We start from the raw sequence: 12,876 nt of genomic DNA on the forward strand, positions 1-12,876 counted from the left end.
TCACAATCGGGACTCGAAGTCACGACCTCTTAGTTACGAAGCACTGAGCTACCGCAACCGGAAAATATGTTTAATAGGGTTTGTTGCCAATCATGATCATCAAACTGGACTCTCTTCTTTGAAGCCATTTTTTTCCAAAACTGGTTCCCCGATGATTGTTGCAAACACAAGCGAGATCAACAGGGGCAACAATTAATTTTTTTATTAAAGTAATTTTGATTGGACGGGAGTTTTTCGAAAACCCAATCAAAATCTTCTTTACAAATGATCGATTGAGTACTTGTATTATGAGAAACCAAGACAGATAGCGGTTATTTTCCTGTGGCCGATGAACAATAAAAAACGATCGACCTAACTGACCGAAAAACAAAAATTTCATAGGCCATGTTGGTCTTTCTGGAGAATTTTAGTCGACCAATTTCAATATTTATCGGCCATTTGCCGATGCCAATCTGAATCACTGCAAAGGCCTTATCAGTCACCCGAGTACTAGTTAAAAGTATCACTACTCCCATGAGCTATGAAATCTACAAAACAAGAGGCCCACAGGCCTAATCGGTCACCTGAGTACTAGTTAAAAGTATCACTACTCCCAAGGGCTATGAAATTTAGAAAACATTTCCTGTTCTGAATATCTAAACTAAATTTCAACATTCAGCAAAAGTATAAAACAAGATGTGTTCTTTCAACTTCAATGCCCTCATAAGTGCATACACTGATATAATAAGTATATTAACATTAAAACATAAGATATGACTAGAGTCAAATCCCTGGGTTGTAAAATTCATCGTTTTTTGGACATCTTTTTTCTTCTATTCCTTAGTAGGCATTTAGATTTTATACAGTATCAGCAAACTTACACATAAACACTATACAATATACTAAGTTTGACCCACCCTGGAGTCAGAACCCCTACCCGGGGATCATGAAATTTACAATTTTGGTAGAAGCTTTCCTGCTTTACATCTTAATGCATTTAGTTTTTCTTAAACATGTACGGTTCTTGTGAACATGATATTTAAACATTTTTCAATTTTGGGCAGTTTTTGCCCCGTCCCCAAGGCCCCAGGGGTGAGGAATCATGAAATTTACAATATATGTCCCCCTTGTTCCAAAGATGCTTCATTCCAAATTTGAAAAGAATTGGAATGATAGTTATCAAGAAGTTAAAAAATATCTTTGTTCACACATGTAATAAATGACCATTTTGACCCCACCCTTATACCAAAACCCCAACCCCTGGGATTTACAATTTTGGTAAAGGACTACCTGTTCTTTTTAAATATTCATTTAGTTTCAATTTAGTATCAATAGCACTAAAAGTGATGTTATCAAATTGTTTTACACATTAACACTATATAACAAGTTTGGCCCACCCTGGGGTCAGAACCCCTACCCCGGGGATCATGAAATTTACAATTTAAGTAGAAGTCTTCCTGCTCTACATCACCATGCATTTAGTTTTTCTTACACGTGTGTGGTTCTTGAGAACAAGTTTATTGAAAATTGGTCAATTTTGGCCTCGCCTTGAAGGCCCCAGGGGTGCTGGAGTCCTGAAATATACAATTTATGACCCCCTTGTCCTAAAGATGCTTCATACTAAATTTGCAAAGAATTGGACTGGTAGTTATCAAGAAGAAGTTAAAAATGTTCCATTGTAAATGCACGACGACAACCAATTGCAATAGGTCACCCGAGTTTACTCAGATGACCTAAAAACTGTTGAAACAAGGAAATTTAATGTTCTTGATCTTTTCGAAATGACCTTAAAAGACCTTGATCCAAAAGTCATTGTCTAAAGGAAGATTGGCAATGAATTATATCAATTTCTAATGAAACAGACGGACAGACGACGGCGCCTATATAAATATATTTATATATGACCCCATTTATTTAGGGATATTACATAGCACAAGTGTTCAGATTAAACTTTTTAAGCAAGAAAATGGCAGTTGAAGCGAATGGGTACATGCAAAGTGGCGCATTCCCTTGTTGTTTTTTTGGGGGAGGGGGCGTTTTCATAGGGGACGCATTTCGATTTTTCTACACAAGCCCCTGGTGGGACAGTCACAAATTTTAGCAGTAAACATGCCGCCATAGGAGTTGCTCATCTTTTATTATGTCTCTGGATTTGGTAACAAATAGGTCAGCTTAACAAGAGGCCCATCAGCCACATCGTTCACCTGAGTCACCATGGCCCATATCTGAAGACTTTCCATATAAATTTACATGTAAAGCCTTAGTCCCCATTGTGGCCCCAACCTACACCTGGAGGCCATGGATTTTACAAACTTGAATCTGCACTATGTCAGAAAGCTTTCTTGTAAATGACAACTTCTTTGGCTCAGTGAGAAGATTTTTAAACATTTTCCCTATATATTTGTATGTAAAATTTTGATCCTCCCTTGTGGCCCCAACCTACCCACAGAGGCCATGATTTTAACAAACTTGAATCTACACTGTGTCAGGAAGCTTTCATGTAAAATTAAGCTCTTCTGGCTCATCGGTTCTTGTTGAGAAGATTTTAAAAGATTTTCCCTAAATATTTCTATGTAAAACTTTGATCCCCTATTGTGGCCCCAACCTACTCCTGGGGGCCATGATTTTAACAAATTTGAATCTACACCTTGTTAGGAAGCTTTCATGTAAATCTCAGCTCTTCTGGCTCTGGTTCTTGAGAAGATTTTAAAAGATTTTCCCTAAATACTTCTATGTAAAACTTTGATCCCCTATTGTGGCCCCAACCTACTCCTGGGGGCCATGATTTTAACAAATTGTTAGGAAAATTTCATGTAAATCTCAGCTCTTCTGGCTCTGGTTCTTGGGAAGAAGATTTTAAAAGATTTTCCCTATATATTTGTATGTAAAACTTTGATCCTCTATTGTGGCCCCAACCTACCTCTGGGGGCCATGATTTGAACAAACTTGAATCTGCACTACGTCGGGAAGCTTTCATGTAAATCTTAGCTCTTCTGGCTCAGTACTAGTGGTTCTTAGGAAGAAGATTTTAAAAGATTTTCCCTATATATTTGTATGTAAAACTTTGATCCTCTATTGTGGCCCCAACCTACCTCTGGGGGCCATGATTTGAACAAACTTGAATCTGCACTACGTCAGGAAGCTTTCCTGTAAATGTCGGCTCCTCTGTCCCAGTGGTTCTTAAGATTTTAAAATGACCCTACCCTAATATGGCATTTCTGTGATTATCTCCCCTTTGAAAGGGGCATGGCCCTTCATTAGAATAAACTTGAAAGCCCTTCACCCAAGGATATGTGCCAAGTTTGGTTGAAATTGACCCAGTGGTTCTGAAGATGAAAATGTGAAAAGTTTACAACGACAACGCCGACGACGAAAGACAACGGACAAACTTTTGATCAGAAAAGCTCACTTAAGCCTTCGGCTCATGTGAGCTAATAAAAAGTATTATCAATTTTTGTAAAATCTTTGTAGATAATTTAGAATAGGGAAAACACGGTGGGATACTGTATCTTTCTTTTACATACCATGCACACTAAATCTGTAAAAGGTTATTTTCCTTAGAGCAAAATATTAAAGTTTCGATAAAAAAAAAAAAATTTCAGTGAAAATTCAACGTATCTAGCTGTTTGGCATAGTACTATAATGGCCTAATTCTTATGTCCGAAATTTATAGTCTTACCCTTAAGAAACAATGTCAAATGACGAGAGTAATAAATCAAATATACACTAGTTGCATTCGTCCTAACGGTAGCACTATAACTTCAACATATATCCCTCAACCTTTAATATACCTTTCCTTTCCAACCTAACCCGTCTCTCCCGTTTCCGAGTATCCCGTGAAAAACAATGTCGCAATTTGCCGCCAAATGTCTGTAGGTGGGACGAAACAAAATACTCGGATAGGTTTGGAAACGGAATTTGGGTATATTTTTCATATGCCAGGTGGCGGATCCAGGGTTCTACGAACGGGGGCTTTGATTTTGTTGTCTTTGTAATGCTTTGCGATTTTCATTGGCGGTCAATCTATTCATGGTTGTGTTAGAAAGTGTGCAATCATAAAATCTGAGAAATCTTATTATATTGTTTCGATATCAAATCATTCCTTATCAATAACGAAATGACAGTGTCTAATAAACATAGAAGCAACTCACTTTAGGTTTCTAGATAATGAATTGATAAAAAACAAGGTTTATTTTGGTTTGAATATGCTACAACTAGTGTTTTTATACTAGAGGAAGCCACGTGCAAGCGCGGGAAATCACAAATAATATTGCATCAGGAAGGACTTTTATAATGCGTGTTTGAATTGTTGCGCACATGAATATTGAATGAATAATATCTTTAATTCAAATGAATTTAACAACATTTTTTTTAAATAATTGCGTGCATGTTGTATTTTTATTGATATCATATACAGTAAATAAAACTTGATTATTATGACGTCACTTGGAGCTTCTCAGTTGTGTAGGCTAACATAAATTATCTCTCTTCTATGGAGCGCCAAATTTACAGATATCATCAATTCATTTGATGCGCGCAACAATTTAATTAAAGATCTCTTCAAATAATTAATGATATCTTCAATTCTGAATTATTGCGCGCATTAAATGAATTGATGATAGCATTAATTCCTCTGCTGAATTGATGCGCGCTTTAATTGAATTAATGATCTCTTCAAATGAATTAATGATATCAACAATTGAATTGATGCGCGCTACAATTCAATTGAAGAGAGCAATAATTGATATAATGCGCGCATTAAATCAATTGATGAGAGCAATAATTGAATTGATGCGCGCATTAATTCATTTGATGAGAGCAATAATGGATTTAATGCGCGCATTAATTCAATTATTGCTCTCTTCAATTGAGTTAATGATATCTTTAATTCATTTGAAGAGAGCAATAATTCTTTTAGAGAGAGCAACTATATAATTAAAGATATCTTCAATTTAACATATCCACAATTGAATTAATGATATCTTTAATTGAATTTTTGCTCTCTTTAAAAGAATTGATGCGCGCATTAATTCCTTATACAAAAGCATTGTAAATAATTAAAGATATCTTCAATTGAATTAAAGAGATCATCAATTTATTTATACCGAGCTCTAAATCAATTATTGCGAGCAATATTTCTACGAAATTGATGCTCTCATCAATTGAATTGAAGAGAGCAATAATTGAATTAATGCGCGCATCAAATCTATTAAATGAAAACAAAACAAAACAAAATGAACTGTCGTTCACATGGTATTTTTTTTGTCCAGTGCGACAATTTGATTAAGGGCAGAATTATGAATATGTATGTCGTTTCTTCTCGTCAAACGCAATAATCTAAAACATAATGCACTATATGAAAGGTGATGATAACGAACAGCGATCAATCTCATAAATCCCATAAGCAATACAAAATAGATAGTTGGACAATCACGGACCCCTGGACACACCAGAGGTGGGATCAGGTGTCCAGGAGGAGTGAGCATCCCCCGTCGACCGGCCCCACCCGTCGTGAGCCCTATATCTTGATCAGGTAAACGGAGTTATCCGTAGTCAAAATCAGTGTATAAAATATGAATGACAAACAGAAAGAAGAAATATTATAATAAACAGTGGCCCGGCTGATTTCTTGGACATTGTGTACAACCTAATTTCGGTAAATTGTTTGAACTCTAGATTTATAAGGTACAAACTTCCCAGAAGAGTCCCATACCATTCGACATCCGACATATTGGACAGTTTTCGATTTAATACTTACTCAATGGAAATACACATAACTTGTTCAACCAAAATAAAAACTTGAAATCTAGTGTTTATTCATATGTTTGTACATATCAGTAGGCTAATAGATTATTACAAAAAGTCGTAGTTAGTGACTCCTATAATCACTGAAAAAATGAAGAACATCGAAAATATATGAATATCGTATTTAAGGAGGTACTCTACATCGTCATAATGGCTGACTTTCCTTTTAAAACATGGGTGAAAATTTAAATATTAGTAATCTTTGTCTATTCATTTCAAAATTCATCGCTGCATGTTTCAGATCGTTTGTCTTGGGGGGGGGGGGGGGGGTCTTCGTTAAATTAGATATATGCATAAGCAACATGATTATAAATCTTCATAAAATTGTGTGTGTGTCAATAACTTTTTAAAATTTATAAGAATCATTTTAATTAACAAGGTATATTGAACTATTTTTTTCTGTATAAGAATTGAGAAAACGTCATCAGACACACAGGCACCTGAAGTATGGATATTACTACCCCCTCCCCCTTTTGATATTTTTTTTTTTGGTGGCAATAATTTCTCTAAAATGTGTATTTTATTATACCGATAGAAGGCCAACCTCTAAAGCTTATACAAAAAGCGTGAAACGGTTACAGAAATTGAAAGAGGGATGACATAGACATAGGCAGGGAATTCACACATTTCAGAGAAATTATTGCCACCAAAAAAATCATAAAAGGGGAGGGTAGTAATATCCATACTTCAGGTGCCTGTGATCAGACGCAGATTCAAGATGCAATCTTGCATTCGTAAAACATGCCAACTTTGCTCAAATACATGTATACGTGATACATGGAAATAATTACTATATATATAGAAAGTACACACCTTTTAGTATTAGCTAGGGCATAAAATTACCAACTTCTGAAAATAGGCCAAATTTGATCTTTATCGATGTGTCAGGTCGTTGTTCTCAGGAAACAGGTATCGTTAAGGTGAAAATTTGAAAGAATGTCACCTTTTCCACTAAATTCGGACCCGCCTCTGTATAGAGCTCGCACTTTTCATCTCCTGGATTATGCCCTGGTTGTTTACAGGCTTTGCAGCACTGAACGCTATCACGCTGATTTGTAAAGTGTTCGTTGCTCCAACATTTTGTATATCTAGGAGAATGCTTGGTGGGTTGGCCTTTATGAAGTGATAAACACTGAATCCCGGTGCACACGTAGGATGGGGGTAGAAACTCCCCCTCTTTTAAGGCTTTAACATATAAAAATCTATTTCCATTCAATATCTCAGTCATTCTTAGCGTAGTGGGGTTTCTTATTATATTTTTTTTGTATTTTATTTCACTGCATAGAAAAACTAGCATGTTTCTTACGGCAGTGTCCTAGACGGACAAAAGAACGCCTTTGATGGAAATTCTACGTACCTGCTCATTTGGGTTGCTGATACCTTTTATAAATTGCGGGGAAAAAAGACTTTTTATGTTTAGCGCCAGGAATTAAAACAAGTATTCATCTCTTTGACCACACAATAAACCCAGTTCTATCATTTAATCCTGAAATATGGCGTGGATACGTATAGTTCATGGAATGAATTAAAATATTCACTATTTGATCCAGACAAACTTTTTAAATCACTTCACTATGAGAAACTTCATAACAAATATTCTAAATGTATGTTTGGTATGCATAAGAAGAGTACGATTTTTTTGTACTGTCAGAATTAGGGAAATTCCCTCTATACATCATGATATCTTGAGATCAATCATTTGTTTGTGTTACATTAAACTACTTATAAGAATGCTTATCTGTGTAGTACATGTAAATCTCTGCATTTTAATAACAAACTATCATGGTACTCACCACTAGAAAAGGTTCTAGAATATGTTAAAATTGGATATTGATTCAGAGATTAGTCAATATAAACTGAAGAAAATTGTAAAGACACAACTCCGTGATAGATACACCAAAACCTGGTACAATACTCCAAATAAACTGATTGATGGGAAACTGTGAGCGTATTTTGATAATAAAACAATGAGACTTTATTTTTCAACACAACGAATATACAATTTTCATTCTGTGCGGTATCAGTACATAGCACTTCGTGGTATAAAACGGAAAAGCCATTTTTTGTTGCAGTTTTCGGCGACAAGAGGCAATGAATGCAGTCATGTCATACATGGTTTTTAAGCTGAATGATTGTACAATACAACGGTAGTAAATACATTAGCATCGCATATTCCTTGGAGGCTCAAAAGGCCGACATTCTCAGGGGGTGCCATTCTGTGTCATTTGAAGCTAGGTACCTTGTGTTGTTATTAGTATACAGAGGTCATAAGTCATTTACAGAAACAAGTGCCTGTGAGTTAACAATAGCGACACTGTATTTATATATATACAGTTAACAATAGCGATGCAATATTTATAAATACAGTTTAATAACAATAGCGACACAGTATCTCTATATGCAAGGTGAAGATAACGAACAGTGATCAATCTCATAACTCCTACAGGCAATACAAAATAGATAGTTGGGCAAACACGGACCCCTGGACACACCAGAGGTGAGATCAGGTGCCTAGGAGGAGTAAGCATCCCCTGTTGACCGGTCACACCCGCCGTGAGCCCCATATCCTGATTAGGTAAACGGAGTTATCCGCAGTCAAAATCAGTGTGCCAAGAACGGCTTAACAATCGGTATGAAACACGTCAGACAGCATTTGACCCAATGCGAGGTTGTATTGACGAACTAGATCGTTATAACGACCATAGAATTTGCGAAATGCTGACTTCAATCGAGACTGTTGAAATCCCTGTACCATCAACTTGTTTGTCAGTAGCTTACCTCGATTTAAAAACTGACTATACCCAGAACAAGCTCTTGCATATCGAATCAGCTGAGATATATAAACATCATATGCAGGTGATAATGGAATATTAATTGCTACGTAAATGTGGGAAGTTGACGATGGAGAAGCTGAAATCATCCCGTTTGTCATACAGTTGAGTTGTTAGTTTGCCGTTAATGTCTACTTTCAATAAAATATCTAAGTATTTATATATACAGTTAACAATAGCGACACTGTATTTATATATACAGTTAACAATAGCGACACTGTATTTAACTCAATCTGATTGAAACCAGATCCTGAGATCCGCTCACTTAGATCGCTACACTGGTTTTAATCAAATTGTATTTAACTAGATTTTGTATGTGTCATCCATTCACTTCTTTTTCTTTGCTGGTATATATGTATACATTTGTGTGCATTTTCATGCTGCCCCTTGATTGGGAAAATAGATAAGTTCCATGTTCTATGGATAGTGCCCTGCTCTGTACCTATTAGCACAAACCTAGGTTCCGTGACCAGGGAGGCTTAGTAACCGATTTAACTCGAGTTTCTTATTTTCATATCGTATATACAGAGCTTAAAATGTTGCAAGCAATAATTCCACCATATTGATGTGTGCTTCAAGCAGTTGAATTGACGAGAGCAATGATTGATTTCATGCTCGAATGAAACCAATTATTGCCCTCATCAATTGAATTTTATTTAATAATGCATGAATGAAATCAATCATTGCTCTCATCAATTGAATCAATGCAATCATCAAATCAATTATTGCTCTCATCATTTCAATGGATGCGTGCATTACCGTATTTTGCCGAGAACAATGTGTTTAATACGCACCCTTAATTTTGGTCTGAAAATTGCATGGGGGAAACGCACCTCGTGTGTATAATACGCAGTAAAAATTGCTATCTCAAAGATAGCTGCGCGGTTTGTATATTCTTTGTGTAGAATTCATTATTTCCGCAAAAATATTCAGTGAAAGTTACCGCAAAGTATAAAGCTATGATTTCCGCTCGGTCAATTCTTTTTGCTGCGTATTATATAAACAAGAGGCCCATGGGCCACATCGCTCACCTGAGTCACCTTGGCCCATATCTGAAGACTTTCCATATATATTTGCATGTAAAACCTTAGTCCCTATTATGGCCCAAACTACCCTTTGCAAACTTGAATCTACACCATGTCAGAAAGCTTTCATGTAAATGTCAACTTCTTTGGCCCAATGGTTCTTGAGAAGAAGATTTTTAAAGCTTTTTCCTATATTTGTATGTAAAACTTTGACCCTCCACTTGTGGCCCCATCCTACCCCCCGGGGGCCATGATTTGAACAAACTTGAATCTGCACTATGTCAGAAAGTTTTCTTGTAAATATCAGCTTTTCTGACTCAGTGGTTATTGAGAAAAAGATTTTAACTATATATTTGTATGTAAAACTTTGATCCCCCCTTGTGGCCCCATCCTACCCCCGGGGGCCATGATTTGAACAAACTTGAATCTGCACTATGTCAGAAAGTTTTCATGTAAAAATCAGCTTTTCTGGCTCAGTAGTTCTTGAGAAGAAGATTTTTCCTATATATTTGTATGTAAAACTTTGATCCCCTATTGTGGCCCCATCCAACCCCCGGGGGCCATGATTTGAACAAACTTGAATCTGCATTATGTCAGGAAGCTTTCATGTAAATCTCAGCTTTTCTGGCTTAGTGGTTCTTGAGAAGAAGATTTTTAAAGTTTTTCCCTATATATTTGTGTGCAAAACTTTGATCCCCCCTTGGGACCCCATCCTATCCCCGGGGGCCATGATTTGAACAAACTTGAATCTGCACTATGCCAGGAAGTTTTCATGTAAAAATCAGCTTTTCTGACTCAGTGGTTCTTGAGAAGAAGATTTTTAAAGATTTTTCCTATATATTTGTATGTAAAACTTTGATCCCCTATTGTGGCCCCATCCAACCCCCGGGGCCCATGCTTTGAACAAACTTGAATCTACATTATGTCAGGAAGCTTTCATGTAAATCTCAGCTTTTCTGGCTTAGTGGTTCTTGAGAAGAAGATTTTAAAAGTTTTTCCCTATATATTTGTGTGTAAAACTTTGATCCACCCCTTGGGGCCCCATCTTATCCCCGGGGGCCATGATTTGAACAAACTTGAATCTGCACTATGTCAGAAAGTTTTCATGTAAAAATCAGCTTTTCTGGCTTAGTGGTTCTTGAGAAGAAGATTTTTAAAGTTTTTCCCTATATATTTGTGTGTAAAACTTTGATCCACCCCTTGGGGCCCCATCTTATCCCCGGGGGCCATGATTTGAACAAACTTGAATCTGCACTATGTCAGAAAGTTTTCATGTAAAAATCGGCTTTTCTGGCTTAGTGGTTCTTGAGAAGAAGATTTTTAAAGTTTTTCCTATATATTTGTATGTAAAACTTTGATCCCCCCTTGTGGCCCCATCCTACCACCGGGGGCCATGCTTTGAACAAACTTGAATCTGCAATATGTCAGGAAGCTTTCAGGTAAATTTCAGCTCTTCTGGCCCAGTGGTTCTTGAGAAGATTTTTAAATGATCCCACCCTATTTTTGCATTTTTGTGATTATCTCCCCTTTGAAAGGGACATGGTCCTTCATTTGAACAAACTTGAAAGCCCTCCACCCATATGGAGCGCCAAATTAACATAAACTCAAATAATTGAAGATATCTTCAATTATTTGAAGATATCATCAATTCATTTGATGCGCGCAACAATTGAATTAAAGATCTCTTCAAATAATTAATGATATCTTCAATTCTGAATTATTGCACGCATTAATTGAATTGATGAGAGCATTAATTCTTCAGCTGATTTGATGCGCGCTTTAATTGAATTAATGATCTCTTCAAATGAATTAATGATATCAACAATTGAATTGATGCGCGCTACAATTCAATTGAAGAGAGCAATAATTGATATAATGCGCGCATTAAATCAATTGATGAGAGCAATAATTGAATTGATGCGCGCATTAATTCATTTGATGAGAGCAATAATGGATTTAATGTGTGCATTAATTCAATTATTGCTCTCTTCAATTGAATTAATGATATCTTTAATTCATTTGAAGAGAGCTATAATTCTTTTAGAGAGAGCAACTATATAATTAAAGATATCTTCAATTCAACATATCCACAATTGAAATTAATGATATCTTTAATTGAATTGTTGCTCTCTTTAAAAGAATTGATGCGCGCATTAATTCCTTATACAAAAGCATTGTAAATGATTTAAAGATATCTTCAATTGAATTAAAGAGATCATCAAATTATTTATACCGAGCTCTAAATTAATTATTGCGAGCAATATTTCTACTAAATTGATGCTCTCATCAAATCTATTATTGCTCTCATTAATTGAATTAATGCGCGCATCAATTGAATTGAAGAGAGCAATAATTGAATTAATGCGCACATTAAATCAATTATTGCTCTCATTAATTCAATTGATGCGCGCATTAACTCAATTGATGAGAGCAATAATTGAATTGCAGCGCGCATTAATTCATTTGATGAGAGCAATAATTAATTTAATGTGCGCATTAATTCAATTAAAGAGAGCAATAATTGAATTGATGATATCTTCAAATAATTGAAGATATCTTCAATTATTTAAGTTTATGTTAATTTGGCGCTCCATACACCCAAGGATGCTTTTGGCCAAGTTAGGTTGAAATTGGCCCAGTGGTTCTGGAGAATAAGTCAAAAATGTGAAAAGTTTACGGACAGACAGACAGACGGACGCCGGACAAAATGTGATCAGAATAGCTCACTTGAACCTTCGGTTCAGGTGAGCTAAAAACACGAGTTGCGTGTTCCCCCAATTTTCAGGACAAAAATGGGGAATGCGTATAAAATACAACTGCGTATTATACTCGGCAGAATACGGTAATTCAATAACTGTATGCAATAATTGAATTGATGTATATGCCAGGGGCGGATCCAGGAATTGCGGTTAGGGGGGGCAACTTTATGAGGCAGGGGGTCGCCTTGAGACCCCCAGTGGGTCCAGGGCAAAGCGGCAAAGCTCCTGGATTTTAAAAGGTTTCAAACATGTCTCCTATGTAGTAATTTTTACTATTTTCTGTCATTTTTGATAGAGGGAAATCAATAAAATAACGCAAATTTTAAGGGTTTTTGGAAAAAATATAACGGAGTTCTCCCAATAAAAGTAATTTAACAAATCAAAAGATTTTGTCATTTATTGCTCTGAGAGTGGAAGAAATCATTGCTTCTTTTATCATTTACGTTTTTCTAAACAAGCGACTACGATTTACCTTAA

General features: G+C 36.0%; 1 protein-coding gene across 1 annotated transcript in view; it reads right to left on the minus strand.

Annotated features, from left to right (window-relative positions):
* The window catches only part of LOC125676460 (microtubule-associated protein futsch-like), a 57,901-nt gene extending 54,036 nt beyond the window's left edge, over positions 1-3,865 (minus strand). Inside the window, exon 1 of the mRNA XM_056158038.1 lies at positions 3,771-3,865. The gene's annotated coding sequence lies outside the window, so the exon portion shown is untranslated. The remainder of the gene's footprint in view (positions 1-3,770) is intronic.
* Positions 3,866-12,876: the final 9,011 nt, after the last annotated feature.

Source organism: Ostrea edulis, chromosome 3 (genome assembly GCF_947568905.1).
Source record: "Ostrea edulis chromosome 3, xbOstEdul1.1, whole genome shotgun sequence".
NCBI classification, from domain to species: domain Eukaryota; kingdom Metazoa; phylum Mollusca; class Bivalvia; order Ostreida; family Ostreidae; genus Ostrea; species Ostrea edulis.